At 36.9% G+C, this 25,630-nt stretch overlaps 1 protein-coding gene across 5 annotated transcripts in view; it reads right to left on the bottom strand.

Moving 5' to 3' along the window:
* The window catches only part of Aldh-III (Aldehyde dehydrogenase type III), a 659,088-nt gene that overhangs the window by 116,706 nt on the left and 516,752 nt on the right, over positions 1 to 25,630 (bottom strand). For 4 of the 5 annotated variants that reach the window (XR_010951341.1, XM_067776412.1, XM_067776416.1 and 1 more), the window contains exon 1: positions 7,833 to 8,293. The exons of the other annotated variant lie outside the window; for it this stretch is intronic. The gene's annotated coding sequence lies outside the window, so the exon portion shown is untranslated. Of the gene's footprint in view, positions 1 to 7,832; positions 8,294 to 25,630 lie in introns of those variants that run through there. 5 annotated transcript variants of the gene reach the window in all.

Here is a 25,630-nt window from a genome sequence, read left to right as displayed (position 1 = left end):
AGCTGTCAACCTCTTTGCTGATTTTTTCGGGGCGAATTTTGAGACTGGGACGTTTCTCACCGAGGAACTAGATACGGAAAATGACACCCCTATTAATTTTGGTCAATTGTCCCTGACTCTTGAAGATGTCATTTGTGGCATCTCGGTGATCAAGTCGTCAGTGCAAATGGATGTAGATGGGTTCTGTCTTTTTTGTTTAAAAATATTGCAGCAGTTGCGTATCCAATCTTATTAATTTTTAATAAATCTCTCAGGAATGGAGATTTCATAAACGCTTGGAAGGTAACGTCTATTACCCCGATATTCAAGAGTGGTAATAAAAGTAATGTTGCCAACTACCGTCCTATTTCTAAACTTTCCACTGTCTCGAAATTGTTTGAAATTGTAGTTAAGGATAAAATATTCTTCGCAGTAAAGACCTTGATTTCACCTAATCAGCATGGATTCATGCCTGGCAGATCAACTGTAACTAATCTAGCAGTATTTTCTGAATACTGTATTTCTTCATTTAATAGGAGGGCGCAAGTTGATACTATCTATACCGATTTTTCGAAGGCTTTTGACAAAGTCAACCATTCATTACTAATATCTAAACTTGCTGGCTTCGGCTTCCATTCTAGTATGCTATCTTGGGTGAGATCTTACTTGGCAGATCGTAGCTGTGTTGTTGTGGTAGATGGTATTTTTTCGCGGTCGTTTACTGCCAATTCTGGTGTACCCCAAGGGAGTGTGTATGGTCCCTTATTATTCGTTATCTTTATTAATGACATACGTCATTGTTTCAGTTATGCTGAATTCTTATTGTTTGCTGATGACTTGAAAATTTTTGCATCAATCACGACTCAATCTGAGTCCACTATGCTCCAAGCTGATCTTGATAACGTAATGGACTGGTGTAAACGGAATCGTCTGCTTTTAAATATAAGTAAATGTTTTAGTATTACCTTTGCTAAAATTCGAAATGTTCTTCCTGTTTCGTATCATATTGGGGACTCTACGCTGAGGGTTGTTGATGAAATATCAGATCTTGGTGTAGTCTTTGATGCGAAGTTTCTATTCCACAGTCAGATTAATTATGTCATTGCGAAGTCTTATTCCACACTCGCGTTCATTCGCCGTTTCAGTATGGATTTTAGTGATCCTTATACTTTAAAACTTTTATTTACAACCCTAGTGCGGTCTAAACTAGAATATGCTGTTTTCATTTGGAGGCCGTGCCATGCCTGCCATATAGACCGACTTGAGCGTATTCAAAAAATATTTTTGCGATTTGCCCTCCGGTCTTTGCGTTTTCAGGACCCTGTTCCAACATACAGTTCTAGGTGTCTTTTAATTAACCTTAAATCTTTAGTGAGTAGAAGATCAATGCTTTCATTGACATTTTTATATGATATCATCAATGGGACGGTTGACTCGCCCTATCTTTTAGAACGTATACGGTTCAATGTACCATCGCGAACCCTTCGATGTCACGATTTTTTCTGGTTAGATAGATTTAGAACGACTTATGCTTCCAACTCTCCAATTGCTAGGGCAATGAGGGAGTTTAATTTGCTGTATTCTATAGATATTGATTTTGCATTAAATAAATTTAGGTTTAAACTGCTATTGAATGAAATTATTTGAATATTTTATATTTATTAGTTAAGATATATTAGTAAATAGCCTGTAAGGAGGTTCTGATTGTCCTAGACTATAATATGAATAAATAAATAAATAAATAATAAGATCGCGGGTTCGAATCGAGCTCAAGGCCTAACAATAATTTTTTATCATTATTATTGTTATCATAAATTTTTTCTTAATTGAAAAAATTTTTAAATTAGAATAGAAGAAAGAAAAAATTTAGACAACTGCCAAAGCTCGTTGTATAGATCCATTTCGGGAACTGCTAAATTCCTTCATCGGCAACGTTTAGGCGCCGCTGCTATAACCATTCAGCCATCACAGCGGTTTTTTGTTTGCCTTCATTAATCCTACTTCTATTCTGGTTCGTGCCAATTGATATTCACAACACTGCGACATCTGTTGCAGAATGGATGTGAAAATTGGACTTGTTTGATGGCAATGCTGCCATAGTGTCATATTTTATTGACACTTTCCCCGTGCTCTGGGATGTATTAACAACTTTTGTTGTTATATCGGCCTACTGATTTTAAGATGAGCTCGATTCGAACCCGCGATCTTAAAATCAGTAGGCCGATATAACAACAAAAGTTGTTAATACATCCCAGAGCACGGGGAAAGTGTCAATAAAATATGACACTATGGCAGCATTGCCATCAAACAAGTCCAATTTTCACATCCATTCTGCAACAGATGTCGCAGTGTTGTGAATATCAATTGGCACGAACCAGAATAGAAGTAGGATTAATGAAGGCAAACAAAAAACCGCTGTGATGGCTGAATGGTTATAGCAGCGGCGCCTAAACGTTGCCGATGAAGGAATTTAGCAGTTCCCGAAATGGATCTATACAACGAGCTTTGGCAGTTGTCTAAATTTTTTCTTTCTTCTATTCTAATTTAAAAATTTTTTCAATTAAGAAAAAATTTATGATAACAATAATAATGATAAAAAATTATTGTTAGGCCTTGAGCTCGATTCGAACCCGCGATCTTAAAATCAGTAGGCCGATATAACAACAAAAGTTGTTAATACATCCCAGAGCACGGGGAAAGTGTCAATAAAATATGACACTATGGCAGCATTGCCATCAAACAAGTCCAATTTTCACATCCATTCTGCAACAGATGTCGCAGTGTTGTGAATATCAATTGGCACGAACCAGAATAGAAGTAGGATTAATGAAGGCAAACAAAAAACCGCTGTGATGGCTGAATGGTTATAGCAGTGGCGCCTAAACGTTGCCGATGAAGGAATTTAGCAGTTCCCGAAATGGATCTATACAACGAGCTTTGGCAGTTGTCTAAATTTTTTCTTTCTTCTATTCTAATTTAAAAATTTTTTCAATTAAGAAAAAATTTATGATAACAATAATAATGATAAAAAATTATTGTTAGGCCTTGAGCTCGATTCGAACCCGCGATCTTAAAATCAGTAGGCCGATATAACAACAAAAGTTGTAAATAAATAATATATCATAGAAGATTTTCTGAAAAAATCAATTTGATCGGAGCTATATATAGTTATATCCCGTACAACCGATCGTTCAGATAGAAAGATTTTTGGCCATTTCTCCCTTAATTTAGAAATTATAAACGTGAAACTCGGTGATATATATTTTAATATATCATAGAAGATTTTCGGAAAAAATCACTTTGATCGGAGCTACATATAGTATATATCCCATACAACCGATCGTTCAGATAGAAAGATTTTTGGCAATTTCTCCTTAATTTCCAATATAAAAACGTTAAACTTGGTGATATTTCTTCTAATATATCATAGAAGATTTCATGAAAAAATCATTTCGAGTGGAGCTATATATAATATAAATCCCATACAACCGATCGTTCAGATAGAAAGGTTTTTAGCTATTTCACCCTTAATTTCCAATATAAAAACGTTAAACTGGTGATATTTATTCTAATATATCATTAGAAGATTTCCTGAAAAAATCACTTTGATCGGAGCTATATGTATATATTATATACCTATCCCATACAACCGATCGTTCAGATAGAAAGATTTTTGGCCATTTCTCCCTTAGTTTCCAATATAAAAACATGAAACTTGGTGATATATTCTAATATATCATAGAAGATTTCCTGTAAAAATAATTTTGATCGGAGCTATATATAATATATATCCCATACAACCGATCGTTCAGATAAGGGGGTTTTTTATATATTTCTTATCTTATACATCCGATTATTTGGAGATTACGAACGGGATAAGATTATTGTTCAGCCCCATTCATGAAAGGTATGAAGTCTACGGCACAGCCGAAGACAGTCCCGTCCTTACTTGTTTCAATTAACTTTTAACTGAATATACTCAATTAGAATTGCTTCTAATGAAATCTAATGAAAGAATTTTGTTATTTTGTAGGTAAGTGTTTAACACCAATGAATAATTTGTTTATATGGTAGGTATTTCTTTGTTTATTTTTCTTTTTTTAGAATTGATTAATTGTTGTACTTACGAATGTGTTATCGTGAACATGCCATTTCGTTTCTTGGAATACATTAAAGAGAGAAAAAAAAAACATTTCGGACTGATATAATTTTTTTTAAAGTTAAAACTCACTTTCCGGACTGTATAGAAACCCATCAACACTCAGATGTAAGGGGAGGCTTGCCAACCATTAGTGGTAGAGAAAAACAGCTCAGCAAAAAACCCACCATTGTCAAGCGAGTTGAATGGGCTTTGTCTACATTCAGCCCGCTCTAGTCACCAATACCAGATAGGGTCTATCCGTGTGTACACAACCTTATCCAACCCAACTTAAGGTATTTCTACTACTCGGCGACATTCCGAACAGATGAATAGAGGTTGAGGTAATATTCATACTAAAGGCAGGGAAACCCGAGCAGCTGCCGTCGTCGTATCGACCAACCAGCCTCAGTTCGTTTCTCCTAAAGGGTATGGAGTAAGTTTTGAATCAGGATATTAGGGAGGTCAACCCAAACAAACTGTCTCTGTGTAGGATTCAATTTGCCTATCAGTCAAAACAATCCACGGAGACGGCTATTCATAGTCACACGGAAAAAATTGTAAAGGCTTTGGAGTCTAAAAGTGGACCATAATTGAGCTTTATTGACATCTCAAGGGCTTTCGATAATGCCACAAATCAAGCTATCGAACAAGCTATGATTGGCAAGGATATGAGTTCAATGGGAGCTACTCATGCTTAAAAAATTAAAAAAAAAGTAAAAATGTAAGGCCCCATAACCTCTGAAGGGATTTTAAGTTGAGCTTCTCTTCCAATTTCCGGGTCTCGAACATCTCAAGATGAGCATATGTGACTTATCATGACTTTTAATATCATTAATATAATGTCAAAATAAAGGCGTATGCAAGTTTCCAAGTCTTATCTCAAATTCCAAGGCCAAACCTTGAAATGGCTGGAGTAATTTTAATTTTCTTAATGAACCAATTTTGAATAAAAATTTATTTTAGTGTCATAATATTTGGGAATAATTTTTAGTTGTAAATTTTTTAATGTAAATTTGTTTTTTATACCGAAGCGCTTTTGCTTTGTACTAACATATTAATATAAAAAACTTCCATATTAATTTTACTTATATGCATGTGAGGGTATATGGGTGTGCTTTGAACATTTTTGTTTTATGATGAATTTTATATCAAAACCTAAACAAAAAGGCACATTTTGAACCGGACCCCCTCAGATTTTGATGAAATTTTGCATACGGGTACATTTTACCTATAAAAACACCACCTCGTTTTTAGAAATTTTATTTTTGAAAAATTGCGGGCGTGGCAAGGTATTAAAGTTGTAAAAAAAAGATTTCAAAGATCTTGGTAACATTGGAAAGGTATTCTAATCGGCTATCGAAATCGTATACTGAGGAAATTTTTATTACACTGAAAAGCATTTTTTTGTTTTTAAATGCTTGGTCTTTGTAATTTTTCCAAGTTTAGTTTTTAAAAACTTAAAAACAACAAGTAAGGAAGGTTAAGTTCGGTTGTAACCGAACATTACATATTCAGTTGAGAGCTATGGTGACAACATAAGGGAAAATAACCATGTAGGAAAATGAACCGAGGGTAACCCTGGAATGTGTTTGTATGACATGTGTATCAAACGAAAGGTATTAAAGAGTATTTTATGAGGGAGTTGGCCATAGTTCTATAGGTGGACGCCATTTAGGGATATCGCCATAAAGGTGCACCACGGGTGACTCTAGAATTTGTTTGTACGATATGGGAATCAAACGAAAGGTGTCAATGAGGCTTTTAAAAGGGAGTGGTGGTAGTTGTATATGTGAAGGCGTTTTCCAGATATCGACCAAAATGTGGACCAGGGTGACCCAGAACATCATCTGTTGTATACCGCTAATTTATTTATACATATAATACCACGAACAGTATTCCTGCCAAGATTTCAAGGGTTTTTTATTTCGCCCTGCAGAACTTTTTCATTTTATTCTACTTTGCGTCAATAAACCAATCCAATTACCATGTTTCATCCCTTTTTCGTATTTGGTATAGAGTTATGGCAGTTTTTTCATTTTTCGTAATTTTCGATATCGAAAAAGTGCGCGTGGTCATAGTCGGATTTCGGCCGTTTTGTATACCAATTCAAAGTGAGTTCAGATAAGTACGTGAACTGAGTTTAGTAAAGATATATCGATTTTTGCTCAGGTTATCGTGTTAACGGCCGAGCGGAAGGACAGACGGTCGACTGTGTATAAAAACTGGGCGTGGCTTCAACCGATTTCGCCCATTTTCACAGAAAACAGTTATCGTCCCAGAATCTAAGCCCCTACCAAATTTCACAAGGATTGGTAAATGTTTGTTCGACTTATGGCATTAAAAGTATCCTAGACAAATTGAATGAAAAAGGGCGGAGCCACGCCCATTTTGAAATTTTCTTTTATTTTTGCATTTTGTTGCACCATATCATTACTGGAGTTGAGTGTTGACATAATTTACTTATGTACTGTAAAGTTATTCAATTTTTTGTTAAAATTTGACTCACAAACATTTTTTTTAGAAGTGGGTGTGGTCGTTCTCCGATTTTGCAAATTTTTATCGAGCATATATATAGTAATAGGAGTAACGTTCCTGCCAAATTTCATCATGATATCTTCAACGACTGCCAAATTACAGCTTGCAAAAATTTTAAATTACCTTCTTTTAAAAGTGGGCGGTGCCACGCCCATTGTCCAAAATTTTACTAATTTTCTATTCTGCGTCATAAGTTCAACTCACCTACCAAGTTTTATCGCTTTATCCATCTTTGGTAATGAATTATCGCACTTTTTCTGTTTTTCGAAATTTTCGATATCGAAAAAGTGGGCGTGGTTATAGTCCGATATTGTTCATTTTAAATAGAGATCTGAGATAAGTGCACAGGAAGCTACATACCAAATTTCATCAAGATACCTCAAAATTTACTCAAGTTATCGTGTTAACGGACGGACATGGCTCAATCAAATTTTTTTTCAATCCTGATGATTTTGATATATGGAAGTCTATATCTATCTCGATTCCTTTATACCTGTACAACCAACCGTTATCCAATCAAAGTTAATATACTCTGTGAGCTCTGCTCAACTGAGTATAAAAAGAAAAAAAAAAACGCTATTTTAGTTTTTGTATATGTTATATATATTAAATAGACCTTTCTAATAAAAACATATTTTATTTTAAAACACTTGGCCTTTGAATTTTTTTTTTCAAGTTTAAAATTTTATCTTTGAAACAAAAAATTTTTCATATTTTCAATATTTTCGAAAGCCGATTCGAATACCATTCCAATGGTACCAAGATCTTTGAGATCTTTGAAATCGGTTGAGCCATTCCTTAGTTATCACAGCTCAAGGGTACCTATTACCGTCATTTTCACGCATTTTTCACAATTTTGACACCTTGCCACACCCACACTTTTTCGAAAATGCTATTTCTAAAAATGAGGTTGTATTTGTATGGGTAAAATGTACCCGTATGCAAAATTTCATCAAAATGTGAGGGGGTCGAATTTAAAGCATATCGGTTTTGATATGAAATTCATCATATTTGAAGTGCAAATTTGTATCTGTGCCTATGATTCAGGCCAAAACAAAGTGCTATAACTGTATAGGGGTTGAGCAGCTCTGATCAATAGGATGAGTTTGCATGGAATACCTCGAATATTTAAAAAATTCTTTTATTTTAATCAACTAGATATTTAAATTTCACTCACGCTTTAAATTATTAGAGATAATATGTACTTTACAAGCGATATTATAGATGCATTAATAGTGTTATTTTTACGTGATAACTTTTATCGTTAGTTTTTATAAATTTCTTTAATTACACAATTACAAGCGCTTTTCTTTGCGCTTGCGTTGATTTAACGTAGATTTTATTACGTGCACTTTTTTATATAAATAAACCAACAAAAACAATATTTGCAACGCACGAGTTTGTAATTGAACGATTGATCTAATTTGGTTTTACGTGATTCAAATTCAATTAATTTATTGCAATGTTTATTTTTTGTTTTTGTTGTATCAACATATATTACAGCATTATAGCCTTCCCGCTTTAAAACAAGCTATAATGAGTTGCCAAATTTGATAAGTTTTATTGTATTGATGAGCTTTTTGTTTACAGTAGTTTTTTTTCGAATCTAGCGGTAATAAAAGAGCTCGCGTGCACCGATAACTGAAATCAAAACATAACTGAAAGCTTATTGTTTCAAGACCAGGTGATAGAGTAATGTGTTGGGGTAATGGTGTAAGTATGTAAGCATCCACATTAAGCTGGGTCGGTTTATTAACCTATATCGCGCCATCGATTTTTCGATAGGTTTTGGGCTCAGGAAAAAAAAGTTCCACTAAGCATACCCAAAAAACTAATTTTCGAGCCTGCAAAATTTGAGTTTTTTGACTTTTTTTCTTTGACTTTTAAGGTTTTTTCCCTGACCTACTTAAAAAATTTTCATTTGATTTTAAAATTTTCATATATACCCTGTCCGACTCAAAATTGTCCGCTAAAAACTTTGGCGATAACAGTTTTTTGAAAAAAAAAAAAATATTTTTTTGGGTCTTGATGAGTGTTTTGGTGAAAAAATTTATTTTTTTGCCATTTTTTTTGTTTAGGGTTTCTTCAGAAACGTGCAAAAGTGTTGCCGATGAAAACGAATTTGTCTCATAGCTCCTATCCCACTTAAAATTATGCGATAAAAACGTTGGCATTAACAGTTTTTTAGAAAACATTTTTTTTTTTTTGTTTTTGGGATTTGATGTGGTCGAAATCGATTTTCTTCATTTTCAAGGCTCCAAATCATTTTTTATGTATATGTTCCGTTAGACCCATCAATAAAAAAATAAAAAATAAATGTAAGGCGCGATAACCTCCGAAGAGATCTAAGGCCGAGCTTCTCTTCCAATTTGCGTCGTGCTCCTCTTGATTTTCCCTACAAATTGGCCGGACGGGACCTACATGTTTTATGCCGACTCCGAACGACATCTACAAGGTAGATGAGTTTTCAGTGAGAGCTTTTCATAGCAGAAATACACCCGGAGCGCTTGCCAAACACTGCCGAGGGGCGACCCCGCTTAGAAAAATCTTCTAATTTAAAAACCTTCTAAAATTTTGATGTTGCTTTGCTCGGGTGCGAACCCAGGGCATACGGTGTGGTAGGCGGAGCACGCTACCATCACACCACAGTGGCCGCAATATCGACTTCGAAAAAAATGATGAAAAACCTCTTACTCTCTTTATTATAAATATGTCCGATCTTGACGATTTTTTTAGACAAACATCTATGCCCAATACGTAAGCTTGTGGTAAAATTTGATGTTGCTAGCTGTTAAAATGAGGCAGAAATGGCGCAAACCCTCTTATTGAACAACCGATTGTATGGGAGGTATATACTATAGTGGTCCGATCCGGTCGGGACGGACAGACGGACGGACGGACATGGCTAAATCAACTTAGCTCGTCCCCTGATCATTTTGGTATACTTATTGGTGTGTCTAACGGAAACATATACATAAAAATGATTTGGAGCCTTGAAAATGAAAAAAATCGATTTCCACCAAAACAAGTCCCAAAAACCAAAAACAAATTTTTTTTAAAAAACCGTTAATGTCAACGTTTTTACCGCATAATTTTAAGTGAGACAAATTCGTTTTCATCGGCAGCAATTTTGCACGTTTGGCGAAAAAATAAATTTTTTCACCAAAACACTCCTCAAAACCCAAAAAATATGTTTTTTTTTCAAAAAACTGTTATCGCCAAAGTTTTTAGCGGACAATTTTGAGTCGGACAGGGTATACATGAAAATTTTAAAATCAAATGAAAATTTTTTAAGTAGCTCATGAAAAAAACCTCAAAAATCAAAAAAAAAAAGTCAAAAAACCCAAATTTTGCAGGCTCGAAAATTATTTTTTTGGGTATGCTTAGTCCAACTTTTTTTCCTGAGCCCAGAACCTATCGAAAAACCAAGGGCGCGATATGGGTTAACTTTCGTCCATGTAAATCAACCCAGCTTAATCCACATATAGTATATGTATGTCTGTATGCGCTAAACAACAAAACTTAGCAGCGCCAATTTGTACAATACGAAAACGACAGCTTGAATGCCGGCAATCGCAACAACGACGACTTCAGTGATAGTAACAGAAAAAAATACAAACAAATTGATAGGGTATACAGATCTATATGCATGGGTGTAGCCCTAAAGGGAAATGAGGGGTCTGTGGCATGCGCTAGACTCTTCAAGTTGGAAACTTGGCGTCACCTAAAACTGATCATAACCTAAATTATTTTCATCTTCACTAACATTTTCCTTGTGCTACTTTTAAATTTTTTCTACAAATTGGCAGGAGGGAACCTTCATGCTTTATGCCGACTCCGAATGGCATTTGCAATATGAATTTTCTTAAGATTTTGATGTTGCCTTTCCTGGGCCTTGAACCCTAGACCTTCTGTGGTGGATCAAACCTTCAACAACATGGCGCGAGTTACTCAAAATACTTTCACTTTATGGAAATACCGAGCAGATGATGAGGTAGCCGAAGAAGACGCCGAATAGGATATAAACAAGACAAAGTTCTTTGAGTGATCTCCGAAAGAAGATTGAAAGTTAAGCTAGTAGGTTAACGACTTTGTTAAAGAGCAATTTCAGTCTTAGCCTGGAAAGCGCAGGGCACGTGCAAAACATACTCTATTGTTTCCTCATCCAACTCGCACTTTCTACATCTGCTATCAATGGCCAAGCCTAATTGAAAGCTTTGTGACGCCAGAAGGCAGTGTCCAGCAGAATACCCGTCATGAGTCTACGGTCCTCTGTTTTTAATGATAGGAATAACTTTGTAGGTCTAACGTTGTGAGACCCACACATGGTCTTCGACAGTTTGCAGCCCACGCTTTTCCGCTTGGTAGATCACGTGCACCTCTCACCTTCTCTTAATCTGGCCCAATCTTATTGGGACGTTCACGGAGCAAGCTTCAAGGGATGCGCCCTTATTAGCTAGTTCAGCCGCTTTTTCATTCCTATTTATTCTCATATGCCCTGGGACCCAAAAAAGATTCGGCATCTCCTTGTCCTATGACAGTCTAACACACTTTTAGATGTTGTGCTATGTGAGATTATTTCCTTAATTGCTGCTTGGCTGCCAATATAAAAGTAGACACGGCTGCAATTTAAGCCATATTTTCCAGTGTTTCTACTGCTTTGGTTACGGCCAGTACTTCCGCCTGAAAAACGCTAATGGCACTACCCGCGCCGTGATGAAAGTATAAGTATTAGCTCTTTTGCATCATCTCTCCCCCTTAGCGGCTTTGGCTTTCATCTGAATATTTTCTGTTGTACGCATTCATAAGCCTTTTTGATAGAAAGTTATTGGATTCCTCCGGTTCTTCTACTGTGGAAATTTCTTTGGGTTGTTCTAGTTTTGTTTTTAAATATTCCTGGAATCATCTGCAGCCCCTTGTCCTAGGGTATCTAAATGTTCCTCTCTTCCCTACCATCTTTCATGGGATGTTGAAGCCGATATACGCATGGTCTGAGGAGGATCGCCTATCAAGGACTCTCCAATCATATCTTGATATATCACGTTCAGAGTTAATTTTAATATCAACAACATTGCTGTATGTTGGACCAACATATGTATGTAGGGACACTGCCTTGTTGGCTTCCTGCAAATCGCTTTGCAGGATTTAGCAAAATAGAGATTCGCCACTTCAACACTTTCGTCGTGACGACCATATCCTCCACCTGTCCCTTATTTTAAGGCTTTCAAGGTCCTTTTAAGCTGCCTCGCATGTGAGTCGCATGTAAATTCTGCCTGCGCTCCAAGACATTTTTCCAAGCTTAGTGTACAATATATCCTCCGCCTGCTTGTTTATTTGGACGATTTGGCCGATAAACAGTAAGTATATTCCAACCCTGTGTCGATATATTTGGGTTCTGACTCTGCAGAAGTCGCAGCGTATCCTTCGACTTCACCACTCTTCAACTTTTGGTATCGTGTGGATCTGCACTCTATCCACAACCTCAAACCGCGCATTGGTGTCTTGCTATGGGAGGTTGGGAAACACTTCCTCCAGCCACCGCAAGCTTTCGTTGTTTTCGCACGGTATCATCGTCACACCAACGTTGCCTCTTCATCATGTCGCTCGAAGCCTCGTACGAGTTCCAGTACCGAAGGTTTCTCGTAGCAAAACTTTTCAATTACCTTCGGCCTACTTCTACCGCCTCATGGGCCCACTCCAAGCTTTCACTCTCGAGCTCTGTTTTGCCGAGAACTGTACGTTACTGCGAGAGAGCTATCTTTTTCCCTCTGCCGGATCCCGCTATAAATCGATAACAAACCGACAAATCTTCAATAAAAAACCTATAACTCATCCATAGTTTTTGCTATGGCAAGTTTAAAACTCTTGAGACTTTCGATGAAAGGTTTTCTGAACAACTGAAATAACTCTAATATTTTCAATAAGCTAGAATTGGTTGTAAGTATTTGCTAGCACAACAATTTGACAATTAATTTTCGAGTTTTAATCAGTTAAGTTTGAACTTGAAATTATCCGCTTAGAAGATCTCAGCGTTTATAACAGAATTGCACCATGCCATCAGTAGTAGAGAGGAAGTAGAAAGAGACGTCTTCTGCAAAATGTATTATAGTAGCTTATTTTTGAAACAAATTCTGAGATGAGGCGTTCTTCAAAAATGTGTGTTATTTGTAACCAGTCGCTGAGATAGCACGATTTTCGATTGAGTTTTCGATACATCATTTTGCTTCCACCATTAACCGCAGCTTGGCTACACCTTTGTACATGTTTTTATAAACATAGATATAAATTTTAACCTACGATAACATACAATGATATGTGCATACTAGAAGTAAGACTTTGTACTATTTGTAATGTATACTTTATATATTAGAGCGGGTCGTAGAACTCAAAATCCGCGATACAAAATTTATATACATATTTCGGTTTCATAAGCTGATATTTGTTTCAAATATTCTAAATAAAATAAAATAATGCACCAAAATAGTTGAACAGTTATCATTTTTCATTTCGTCGGCTTACAGTGCAAACCTGCTAACATGGGTGGATCCAGAGAGGCATTTAGGGAACTTCACGAAACAAAATACGACTTTTTCGGTAGCCACTATCGATTTTATCAGAATTTTGGCACATTACTTTATTGATCGCGACTAATACTATTGTAAAAAAAATTTTCTCTGATAATTCAATACTCAACGGGATATTTCCGTCATTTATAAGGCTACAATTCCAAAATTTTATATGCGCAACTTCGTAAGGTTGACATAAAAATTGTATTTAACTATCTTAAAAAAAAGCGCGTGGCTTACTAAGGCCGCTCGAATCTTTTGAAAATCTTTGCATCGACTTAAAGCTCGGTTGAAGATGTTGTGATTTTATTTATAACCATCTTTTCTTTTCAAAATCGGTTGATTATTTTTTATGATTGTAAAAATAACTATCTACAATCACTTCTAAGTATATATTTGATTGTAATGACGTTTTGTTTACAATTGCTGTTTACACAATCATTGATTGCATGACAGTTAATATCTAAGATAATTAGTGTAAAAGTGATTGCAATAATGTCTCAGCTACAATCATTAGTTGCGCGCATGGCTCGGCTAAAATCATTGATTATACAAAATTTGTGTTGCAATCAATCTTACAAAACCTATATATTTTGTTTTTGTAAGGATTGTTTTAATGAGTACGGTACAAGAATTACAGTTATCGCGCCGTCCCGGGTTACATTTTCCTCTAAACAGCTGTTGGCCTTCAGTAGTAACAATTTTGAAATGTTAACAAGTATGTATATTTCAAGCTTTCTTAATCGGAGGAATACAAAATCCTTAAAAAACTATTAGGAGTGCAAACGATATATCGACGTTATATATTTGATGATTGCAATCACAGTATTTTATTGCGCCACAAAATGCATTGCAACTAGGTTAATTTAAACGAAGTGCTTACAATGAAGTTGATTGTAGATTGTAAATTTCACAATCACAAAGAAAAAAATCTTTGATTCACACTCATTGGTTGCAAATTGAAATGATTGTAAATTTTCGACCCGTCCTAATACATATATACGTACATATCATACGTCGATGTTTGCTCGTATTAAAATTTAAAAAAAAACGCTGATATGAGCTGCAGAATGCGTACAGCATTGATCATATTACGCCCGCTTCTTTTTCTGCTGCACCTCTTCACCCCACAAAAATAGTGCTGAATTGCCAGCGTTTTACACAAATTTTTATTAAAGTCGTAGGTACAATGGGCACCGGCATTATGAACAACAACGTCGTTGGTCACTTGAGCACTTACGAGTACACTCAGGGGCATTCGTTGAAGACCTATACCTATAAGTATATTGGTATGTGTATGCATATGTTTATGTATATTTGTACCTTTGACAACTACAGCACCACGTTTTGGCACTGTAACATTGCGTGAGTAGCAATACAAAATACAATAATTTTTTTATTCAGTGACAGTCAATCAATCCATGCGTACGTGTATATCTTTTCTTATGTTTATAGCATAGTTGGGCACAGTGCACTTCGCTTTTATTCCTATTTACTTTCTTACTTACTAACTTTAATGTTCAATTCACCTGAATCCAAATGAAAAATTTAAGTGATTTTATATCGTTCTGCAGGTGGTTCTGAAAACGGTGTGTTTGTCTCACACTTTCTGTTGCTAAATATGTGGCTTCCGGGTAAAATACTTTCCGTGCCGGAGTACCTCATCTATTCACACAACGTGGCCTAGCCAAGGATGTCGATATCTGCATAAAGCTTATGAAGTTTATTACTAAGTCTTTTTTGGTGCTCGCACCGCCCAGAGGTTCATAAATCTTTCAAAAAAACTTTGCTCTCAAAAACTTTCAGAGTAGCCTGATCTAACGTGGAAGGACACAGGCGTTAGAAGTGTGCTCCCCGTAATCAATCTGGAGAGATCGGTTAGGTTAGTTTGGGTGGTCCGTGCCCAGCAAAAGTATGAAAAGTATATTTGGATACTTTTTTGGGCCGTTGTGTTACCACATTTTGTAACAGTTATACTTGCTTATAATTTTTTGGCGCATCGCTGCGTGGCAACGATTTACTTAAAGATTAATAAGCCATCCACTGCATTAACTCCCATTGAACTTTGGTCCGTTAACGGTTAAATTAACACGGATAAAATAACTTTGCTAAACCCTCCAATCTCTGGTCGCAAAGACCGGCTGTTGTCCAAATTCAGGAATGCTATACCTCCTCGTTAGTATAACCCGTCCTGTTTTACTGGAGTTGACATCTTATTCTCATGGTTCAGACAATCAATGTCCCACGTAGCACGATTTAGGAAAGAGGTTCTCTTCCAATTTTCGTCGCGCCCCTTTTAAGCTTTTTTACAAATTTGGGGGACGGGACCTACAAGTTTTATGCTAACTCCGAACGGCATCCACAACTCCGAACGGCATCTACAATGCAGATGAGTTTTAAGTGATTAGCTTTTCATGGCAGAAATACAGTCGGAGTGGTTGCCAAATCACTTTCGAGGGGCGACCGCGATTAGAAAAACTTTTTTCTAATTGAAGAAAACCTTGTTTCTAAATTATTGATGTTACTTTGCCCGGAAGTTGAACCCAGAACCATCGGTGGTAGGCGGAGCACGCTACTACCACACCACTGCGTTCAATGTCCCACGTACTCCTGTAAAAAGTCGTTCAGCCACTTGGCAACCTCTACGCTGTCGGTCCTGGAGCTGGTCGTTCACAACAGTGACCCAAAGCAAGATGGAAGGAACACTTTCCTAAGGATTACCTCTTCTCACTTTTCTCTGAATCATAGCTCCTACCAACACCCCATGATCAAGCTGCCACTCAGCAGTGTAGTGATGAATACTACCAGAAAAAATTCGACTCCCAATGCCAGCAGGGCCCTCTCAATGGCCTTTCCTTCTAAGCAGGAAATCCCCAAAGATCTCTGAAGTTTCGCAGGAGTTATATCATGTAGCACATTGCCATTTTTGTTGTTTTTATTGTTGTGTATTACCGCTAAAGACACTCCCAGAAGGTTTTTTTGTTGGTCCTTTGCCGTATATAAATCCGGTAAGTTCCGGTAACAAGCACCATTGAGGTACCACCGCGACCATCTCGGGAACGATTAATATGACTACATTAAATCTTATAGCCCATCCAGCCTCCCACCTCTAGTTCCATGAGGAACTTGGGGTCGCCAGAGCCTCGCCAGCTAAATATGTGTATGATACATTCATATTTGTGACAATTGGGTTGCGAAAGCTCTGAAGCTATAAAGCTTTGTATTGCGCTTATCAACCCGTTGTTGATGTTTTTGTTGTAGCGATAAAGTTACTCCCCGAAGACTTTGGGGAGTGTTATCGGTGTGATGGTCCTTTGCCGGATACAGATCCGGTACGCTCCGGTAACACAGCACCATTAAGGTGCTAGTCCGACCATCTGGGGAACGATTTATGTGGCCACATTAAGCCTTCAGGCCATCCCTCCCTCCCCACCCTCAAGTTCAATGAGGAGCTTGGGGTCGCCAGAGCCTCGTCTGTTAGTGAAACAGGATTCGCCACGGATAGGTGAGGTTGACAATTGAGTTTGGAGAGGCTATATATTGCGCTGGCAACATGAAAGTGTTGCGCTACACAGCCCCTTGAATCTGGCATTTTAGTCGCCTTTTACGACAGGCATACCTACCGCGGGTATATTCTGATCCCCTAACCCGCTGGGGAACTTATCAACCCGTTGAATCTTCCCATTTTTGTTCATACAGGAATTCACCTCGGAATTCAAATCTGGCGTCGTGCACTTAAATCTTAGATCGTTAAATTTTTGTCATAGACGCCAACAGGTTGGCTCATTATAAGATACTGTTTTGTTCTTTTGTTCTTTTTCTCCTGCTCGGGGAATGGGGATGCATTGTTTCCTAAATTTAAGTTATAAGATTGTGAAAGTTAGTGATGCAAAGATCAGAGCACTACATATTTAGTGCATTATGCCGACCCATGGTATGTATGTAATTGTATGTTTCTTTTGTTTAAATCAGCATAATACGCATAACGTTGTCTAAGTTGCTGACCTCCGCTACAATATAGACTCTGTTTACATGTTTTACATATATATAACCAGTTGCGTTAATTTATTTGTAAAATGCCGATTAGGTAGGGCTTTATCGCAGGCATTGTCGTACGTGTGCCCGTTCTACCAAGATGGGCAACAATAACAGAGAGACGGAGGCGTGATCGTTAGAATGGAAAAGCATTACTAGCGAGGATTTGGCTCTGAAGAGGGCAGCTGGCGAGCGTTAGGTAGCTTGTCATTGAAAATCCGTCCAAGGATAAGAATGTAATGAGGATATTAAATAGGAAATTGAAGAGGATATTGTCGGGCTACAAGAATTCAATGAGTTGCTAAGCATAATACATAGTTTTACAGCTTCATAACTTTTTAAACCCAATTGTTGAGTTTACTAAACATAAGGTGAATCCTATTACAAATATTAATATATACCTACTGATGTTTAGATAGCGAGCTGACTAAGAAGATTCGATGTGCTCATATCAATTATTTCCCGAGGTAGTCAGAAGAGTACCATAAATTGCTAATCCCGAAAAGCACCATCAACATCGATAACATTCACCAAAATCATCGCTTGATGGCCATTATTGGCGAGCATCGTAAGCCTCAAAATCAGTGTGGGCCTCAACGTCAGTGTGAGACTTTACCGTCAGCAAACCGCCTCCCGTGTGAGTACCATGGCCCCCGGTATTACCGTGTAGTATTTCGTCAGGATAGCGGCCACCATGGTGTGATGTTAGCGTGCTCCGCCTACCACACCGAATGCCCTGGGTTCACACCCCGGGCAAAGCAACATCAAAATTTTAGAAATAAGGTTTTTCAATTAGAAGACAATTTTTCTAAGCTGGCTCGGCCCTCGGCAGTGTTTGGCAAGCACTCCGAGTGTATTTCTGCCATGAAAAGCTCACAGTGAAAACTCATCTGGCTCGCAGATGCCGTTCGGAGTCGGCATAAAACAAGTAGGCCCCGTCCCGCCAATTTGTAGGAAAAAGAAAAAGGAGCACGACGCAAATTGGAAGAGAAGCTCGGCCTAAAATCTCTTCGGAGGTTATCGCACCTTACATTTATTATTTTTTTATTTCCTCAGGAAGTTGACTAAGCACTAAGCTCTACGTCTGTTGGGGTCATGTTGTAATACGTATAGGCCAGTTTATTCCCGCCCTCACTAGCTACGTTTTCGTGTTGACACGTACTATGCATAAGAGATATTGCAATTGTTTTCTTGCTTTTTTCTCTTTATTTCTTGTACATTAATTTATTATTATATTTTTTTTCAGTACTTTTGAGCGAGTCACGCACCGCTGTATGGACGTTCAAGATACCTAGTTTCCTATCCGTTTCGGAACCGGTATGGAGTTAAAAAGGATTTATTCCAATGTATTTGTTTGCACGGTTCAAGATACTTTCTCCTTCTCTCTCTCCAATCCGCGAATTCGCTTCTGATTCGGTTGCACAGTTGTTACTACTGCGGCGCAGTCTTTCTAGATTTCTTAACCACCTCATTATGTCTGCTATTTTGAAGCATATGATCCACGAAAGTATGCAAGTACTCGCTAATTCAAAGCAGATATTTTTGAAAATGATGTGTTCTACCTCATATGTATTCTGCCAGCTTACAATATGCCTGCACACTTCATCTTGTAACGTCGTCGCGTCAAGTTCGTTTTTCCCCACAACTCAACCGCGTTCTATAAAAGGACGCTATTCATGTGGTTGCGAATAAAATGGCGGATAGTGCGGGAATCGAAATGACAAAGAATTGAATTGGAAACATTTGAAAAACTGAAAAATTTATCGTACTTGGAGTAAACCATTAAATAGAAATTTATCTAAATATATAGTAGCCTCAGTTACGCAGAAACCTACGCACATGGTTCTGGCCTTAGTGTATTACCTGTGTGTTGGTGGAGCAACTGTACAGCAATCTAAAGACTTCAAATTTCTGAAAGATTTCACAAAATAAGAATTAGTAATGGCGTTATAGCTTCTAAGTAAGCCGGGCCAAGGTAGTCTTTCATTCAAATAAATGAATGGAAGCACCTTAAAACTAAAAACAAACAAACAAAGGTACAATTGTTTTTCTTTTTGTTTTTGATTTTGTTTTTAGGTACTTCTTAAAACATCTGTGCCTTGATAGGAACTGTGCTAGGTAGAAGTCCACTTCGTGACAGACAGTCAAGTGCCCATCTATTTGTCCAGCCTTTGTCGAGTTATTCCATCTCAGCTACCAGCTTTGCGATGAAATACATTACTACTATTACAAGTGCTGAGATGCTCGAGACGGTTAGACTGGTGCCAAACAGGAGCACTATAGGTTATTTGGCTCTTTACAACTCTTGCCAGTTATTGGCGCCGTCTTTGCTTTAGCCCTTATGCATTGCTTGTGTTGGATTTTTCTCATATTTCGCTTAAGTGCTTGGTAGTAACAACAGATGCAATTTCATCCGTCAAGTCAATATTTTTAACTCGTTTTTTTTTGTTGTTATATCGGCCTACTGACTTGTAAGTTCACCGGTTCGAATCGAGCTCAAGGCCTAACAATAATTATTTGATCTTATTATTGTTATGAGATATTTTTTTCTTAAATGAAAAAATTGTTTACATTAGAATAGAAGAATGAAAAAATTTAGACAACTGCCGAAGGTCCATTTCGGCAACTGCTAAATTCCTTCATCGGCAACGTTTAGGCGCCGCTTCTATAACCATTCGGCTATCACAGCGGTTGTTTGTTTGTCTTCATTACTTCTATTTCTCTTGTTTCTTGCCAATTTATTTTATATTTGTATTAACTTAATTGATTTAATTTAGTATAATTTAATTTAATTTGATTGGTTTTATTTGATACATTTTTTCAATTTAATTTGATTTTTTAATTTGTTTAATTTAATTTCATGTTTTTAATTATTACCTTTTTTGTATCTTTGTGCAATTATTATTTCATATCATTTTGAAATCAAAGTAATGTAAAAAGATGTTCCATGTGCTTTGATTTTGTAAACACTTTGTGTATCAGTAATAAAAATCACGCATTTGCTTATGCTTGCCATAACATCTCTGGCTCTTTATTTCCAATATAGCAGCAGTGCAAACATGTCTTCGAGCACTTGCATGCACAAAAAATGTATATATGCTCAGAGACTTTAAAATGCATGTACATAAGTGACGTATTTACCTTGAGTTGCTGCTGATCCCACGTGACGTTACAGTGTAGTGACAGTACCTACGCTCTCATTCTTTATAACTGCATACAGCATACAAATACCACCACACACTATGCCTATACTAATACATTCTATTGTACCCCATACAGTACATATGCCAATATTACACACCACGCCTGCAGTTACATTCTACATATATATTAGCCGTGTTTTTTTTTACATGCGTATACGTTTACGTTTGCGCGTAAAAAAACGCTTATGCTCGCTTAGATAATGCCTAGGAGGCCCATCTAGCGGCAGTGGTAAAACAACTAGCTACAGAACAGGGTGTACCTAAAATCTGAGACACAAACCTCTGGCGGCCATAATGTGTAACATATAGCTGAATCAGTTCCGATGAATAGTGGACATACACCATTTTAAGAGGTGATACATAGACACATATTTCAGTTACATCTGAGTACAGGCGTGTAGCCAGAAAAAAATTTCGGGGGGGCGGGTTTTGGCCAAAGTGTCAGTAAATAATAATTACCTGTAAATATACACATATTTATATTTTTACATATTACATATTTATACTTTTATTTATTTGAAAACTTTCTTTCTTTCTATAAAACAATATTTATTTTTCTTGTTTATTTTGCCATTTTTTTAGGATTTCTTCATGAGTTACTTCAATATTAGAGTGGATGTTGAGTAGGGCCAGCCCATTCATCCACTCCTGGCCCATTGTATTTCTTAGATAAGTTTTTGACCTTCGAAGGGAAGAGAAAGAGCGTTCGCTAGGAGCAACGGAAACTGGAAGCGTCGCAGCAATTTTTATATATCGATGTACTGTAAGGAAAAAAGACACGGAACAATTATTTAATGCATTAATGAACGTGCTTGGTCGGTCCTCCTTTGGGATTGTCAAACAATGCCTGAACAAGTTTTGCTATGTTTTTTATTATGGCGTAATACAAAAAAATATTCTTGATCATATTTTTATTTGATTTACTTGATGAGAGATTTCTTTCATTGCATTTTTATTGAGAGGTGGGTAAAGCCGCGTCAAAACCGCACATGTTTTTTTAATTAATCTCTAGAATTTCGACAACGAAGCAAAAATGTAAAGGTAATGTCGATACAAAATTACACTTTTCGAGACTCCTCTTCGTTTGCAAGAAAACATTTTTTTTAATGGAACATTTTAGTGAAAAGTTAATAACTCGCCTGTATATTCTTTTTGTAGACAAAATATTTGCCTAGTCTTAAAAGAAATTTTATAGCTTTATTGCAAAGAGCCTGTGAGTTATTAACTTTTCATTAAAATATTTCTTTTTTTTTTTAAACACTGTATCTTGCAAACGAAGCGCAATTTCGAAAAATCGCTCAAGTGTATTTTTGTATCGACATTTCCTACATATCTTTGCAGTCTTTGTTGAAATCCCAGAGATCAATGAAATTACATTGGCGGTTTTGACGCGGCTTTACTCAGGTGAAACAAATGAAAATGAGATGACTGAGCATGAAAATAATGCAAAATTCGATATTTTAAAAGAAGCGACTACCAATAACTTCTCTCAGTGTGAAATATTATTTCGTTTTATTCTTTCGCATTTTCATTATTGCTATTAATGCTATTTTCTTAACAGGGGTTTTAAAAGTGAATAGAGTAATTATTCTAGTACAGACGTATATTTTTTAATTTTCAGAAATTTCGGGGGGGGGGGGGAGATTTTGAACCCCCAAACACCCCTGAATACGCGCCTGTCTGAGTATAATGCGTATTGAAATTTAGTAGTACTAATATTATGCGCAGCAATATCAGAGGTGTATTTAAAGTTTGACGCTTAGCAGTTCATATAAAGTTTAAGCGTAAACGTCTATAAATGTAAAAAAAAACACAGCTATTGTAACGAATTTTGGGAAATTCCTCATAATAATACACTTTCTGCTAACGTTCGAATCGCTGAACCTTTCGTACTTCACAACTATACTTTACTAATAAAACTCTCTGTTACCTGGTTCGCCCATTTCTCCTAACGTCTAGACATTTCGCGAATATGCCTTCTGCAACAGTTGTATCTCATGCTTGGTACTTTAACTATATACATGTATGTACATATATCTGTAGTTTATGTTTTTCTTCTAGCTGTTTGCGTGTGTATGTGTGAGTAACAACTTCTGTTCTTAGCTGTCGGCTACATATATGTATGTGAAATATTCTCTTCGCTGTCATGTTCATGTTTACATGTAGAAATGTGTGGCTGTTTGCTTTATTGTTGTTGTGCATTTGTTTAGTAGCAGCATAATGATGCATCGAAATGCAAATATTCGCCACAATATGTATATCCCCCATATAGCATTCCACTTACAAAGACTACTCTAACGCTTACGCTCAGCCTCACGCTTACATTTGCACTTACACCTCACACTTACGTTCAAAATTCCCCCAAACCGTGAGCAAAGAAGTTAATACAACAAAAACTTATTTCACATTTGCATATCTGGAGCTGTCAAGAGTGAAACAGCAGCCAACATTGGCGCTGATACCGTCCTTGAAGAAAGCAAGTACTTCGCCTAATCATTCTTTTTTTATTGCGAGATTATTAATAATAAGTACATAATTAAAAATTGTGGTACGCTCAACGGCTAATGGCAATCAAGCTAAATAATATCTAACAATAATAGTGTGTTCGAAGTTCTTTTGTACTTCATTTCAACATTCTTCGCATTTGATCTTAAGTATTTAAAGTTGACAAAAATTATTGTCTTTTAAACGACGATTTTCTGATACGAGAAAAACTTGTACATGTTTTATAAATTCCAAGAAATGTATGTAAGAAAATATGTATCTATGACATTTTTAAGTTACGCATTCGGCCTATGTAAACCAGGTTACCGCCAATTTAGTTCGTACTCGCAATTTACTCAACGCTGACAATAGCTGTTATCTTTTGTAATAGATTTGTAAAAAAACGTTGCGAGTAGTGGCTGCCAAGTGGTGGATAGTAAAACGGAGCTCGTTTCCTTTATGCGTATGTATAAGATTCAGGCATGACGTTCTTAACGTTAATAAACGAAACGAAATGACTTTGTTTCGTTTATTAACGTTGATTATCGTAGCGAAATGATATCGGTTCGTTGGTTAAGCATGCCTGATAAGATTCCTCAATTTTAAGTATACTCTTGTGGGAGTCGCGCTGGTGTTCTCTGACAGGGTTAATTCTATTGGTATTATTCTAAACCGCAAGCTGTTATGGAAGCTTGATGTGGAGACCTGTGCGGGATATAAGCTTGTAAATCACCGGCACTACTCCAGCAATCTTACCGACATCGACTTCATCTCTGACAATGAAATGACAATATGCGCCACCTTTCGCTTCTGCTGCCACCTTCACCACTCATATTCGCTCAAGAGAGGAATGGGTAGGGACTAAATATTGGGCAGGAGTCCACAGACGGATCCAGACTGAACAGGAGGGTTGGGATGGAGTATTCTGGCGTGAGCTAGGTGGCAGCAGGAAATTTAGGCTGTCCAATGACTGTAGCGTCTTCCAGGCGGAGCCCTCGATGGGTTAACAAAACCTTATCTATCCATGGTTAATTGGAGTATTAACAGGGCACCACTCAATTGATATTCATGCCGTGCGGCTTTATATATTAGACAGCCGCAACTGTGTTAGCTGTATGGAGGATGACGAGATGGAATCATCCAGTCACATTATGCTCAGCTGTTCAGCATTTGCATGGAAGAGACGTAAATATCTTTCCTTGCTGTTCGTTCTACTCATAATTTTGACACTTCATTCAATGTGAAACGCTCGTACCACCGCGTTCCACAATCTTTTGACACTTTGGTCAGTGTCAAACGGCAGTGTGCTAGAAAGAGAAGCAAGCAAACATATCTTACTGTTTTCTGTAAAAATCGATAACATTTCAATACAAAAAATTGATAAATTTTCAACAAGAAATCGATTTTTCGATAAATAATCGGTAACTTTTCTATAAAATTTCGATAACAAACCGGTAGCTCGCCGCTTGAAATGTGCAAAACGCATCGATGGAAAATTTATAACACTTTGATAAAAAATCGATAACTCATCGAAAACCTTTGCTTTCGTTTTTTTGCTATCTGCTTTCGGTCTACACATTTTCGCCGAATTCCCAGGCGAGACACTTGCCATTATAGTTTCAAATATATTTACTTTGTCAAATGTAACACTGCTTTATTATTTTATGGTGCCTTTCTTTTATTTAACACACAACTGTACACACAGAAAAATATCTTACATTTTCAGTTAACATGAATCATGTTGAATCAACATGAACAGCTCTAGTACGTAAAGCAAAAACAATTTCGAAAAATCAACACGAACATTTTAACATGAATCGTATGGTTAAAATAACATGAACTATTTCTGCATTAGAATTACATTAGTGTGTATCCCTCACCATAAATTCGGTTTGATTTAACATGAACAAGTTGTTTTCGACCGCCATCTGTCCCCCATCAAAGGTTGTGAACAGAATTTTGTTCTAAAAAGAACACAAGTTAAAGCTGGAGACATTGGTGCTTTATCGGTAACCGTATCGGTAACCTTATAACAGCTGATTAGACCAATCTTATGAGAATCAATGCAATCGATTATTGGTGCCGCTAAGGTCGTAACCGTATCGTAGCCAACCAATTGGGTTTTGGTTTACCGTCGTAACGATAAACAGCTGATTACGTTAGGGATACGGATACAGCGATACGACATACGGCACCAATGACTCCGGCTTAAGTCGTGGTCGGTGTTGCCGGTATTGGTAAGGTAAAATGGCCAAAAGTTCCAAAGTACCAAAGTTCTCTTATCGAAAAAGAGAAACATCGTTGTTTGTGACATATTGGAGAAACTTCACGAGAGAACATCACGCTTTGGGAAAAACTACTCTCTGGGAATGGTAGAGGGGGTCGTACAGATCACAACTGTGAAAGTAGAACCTAAAGGAAATTAATATTTTAGTGTGTATGTATGTATATATGGGTACCTACCGAAAATCTGATAAAATATATTAAATGGGGGACCCAAACACGCGTATTTTCGTCTAGATTAGGAATCTGGAAACAGAAAGTTAATATCCCAATTCGATCAAAAACAATGTGCGAAAAACCGTGAAAACCCCCAAAAAAAATGTGGTATATAATATTAAAGGTTTAATTAGTATATAATAAATGAAAAATAAATTACACTGAAAAATCGGCGTACAAAAATTTGA

Source organism: Eurosta solidaginis, chromosome 3 (genome assembly GCF_040869045.1).
Source record: "Eurosta solidaginis isolate ZX-2024a chromosome 3, ASM4086904v1, whole genome shotgun sequence".
NCBI classification, from domain to species: Eukaryota; Metazoa; Arthropoda; class Insecta; order Diptera; family Tephritidae; genus Eurosta; species Eurosta solidaginis.
Note: the sequence above shows the minus strand (reverse complement) of the source record. Positions and strands in the feature narration are given on the sequence as shown.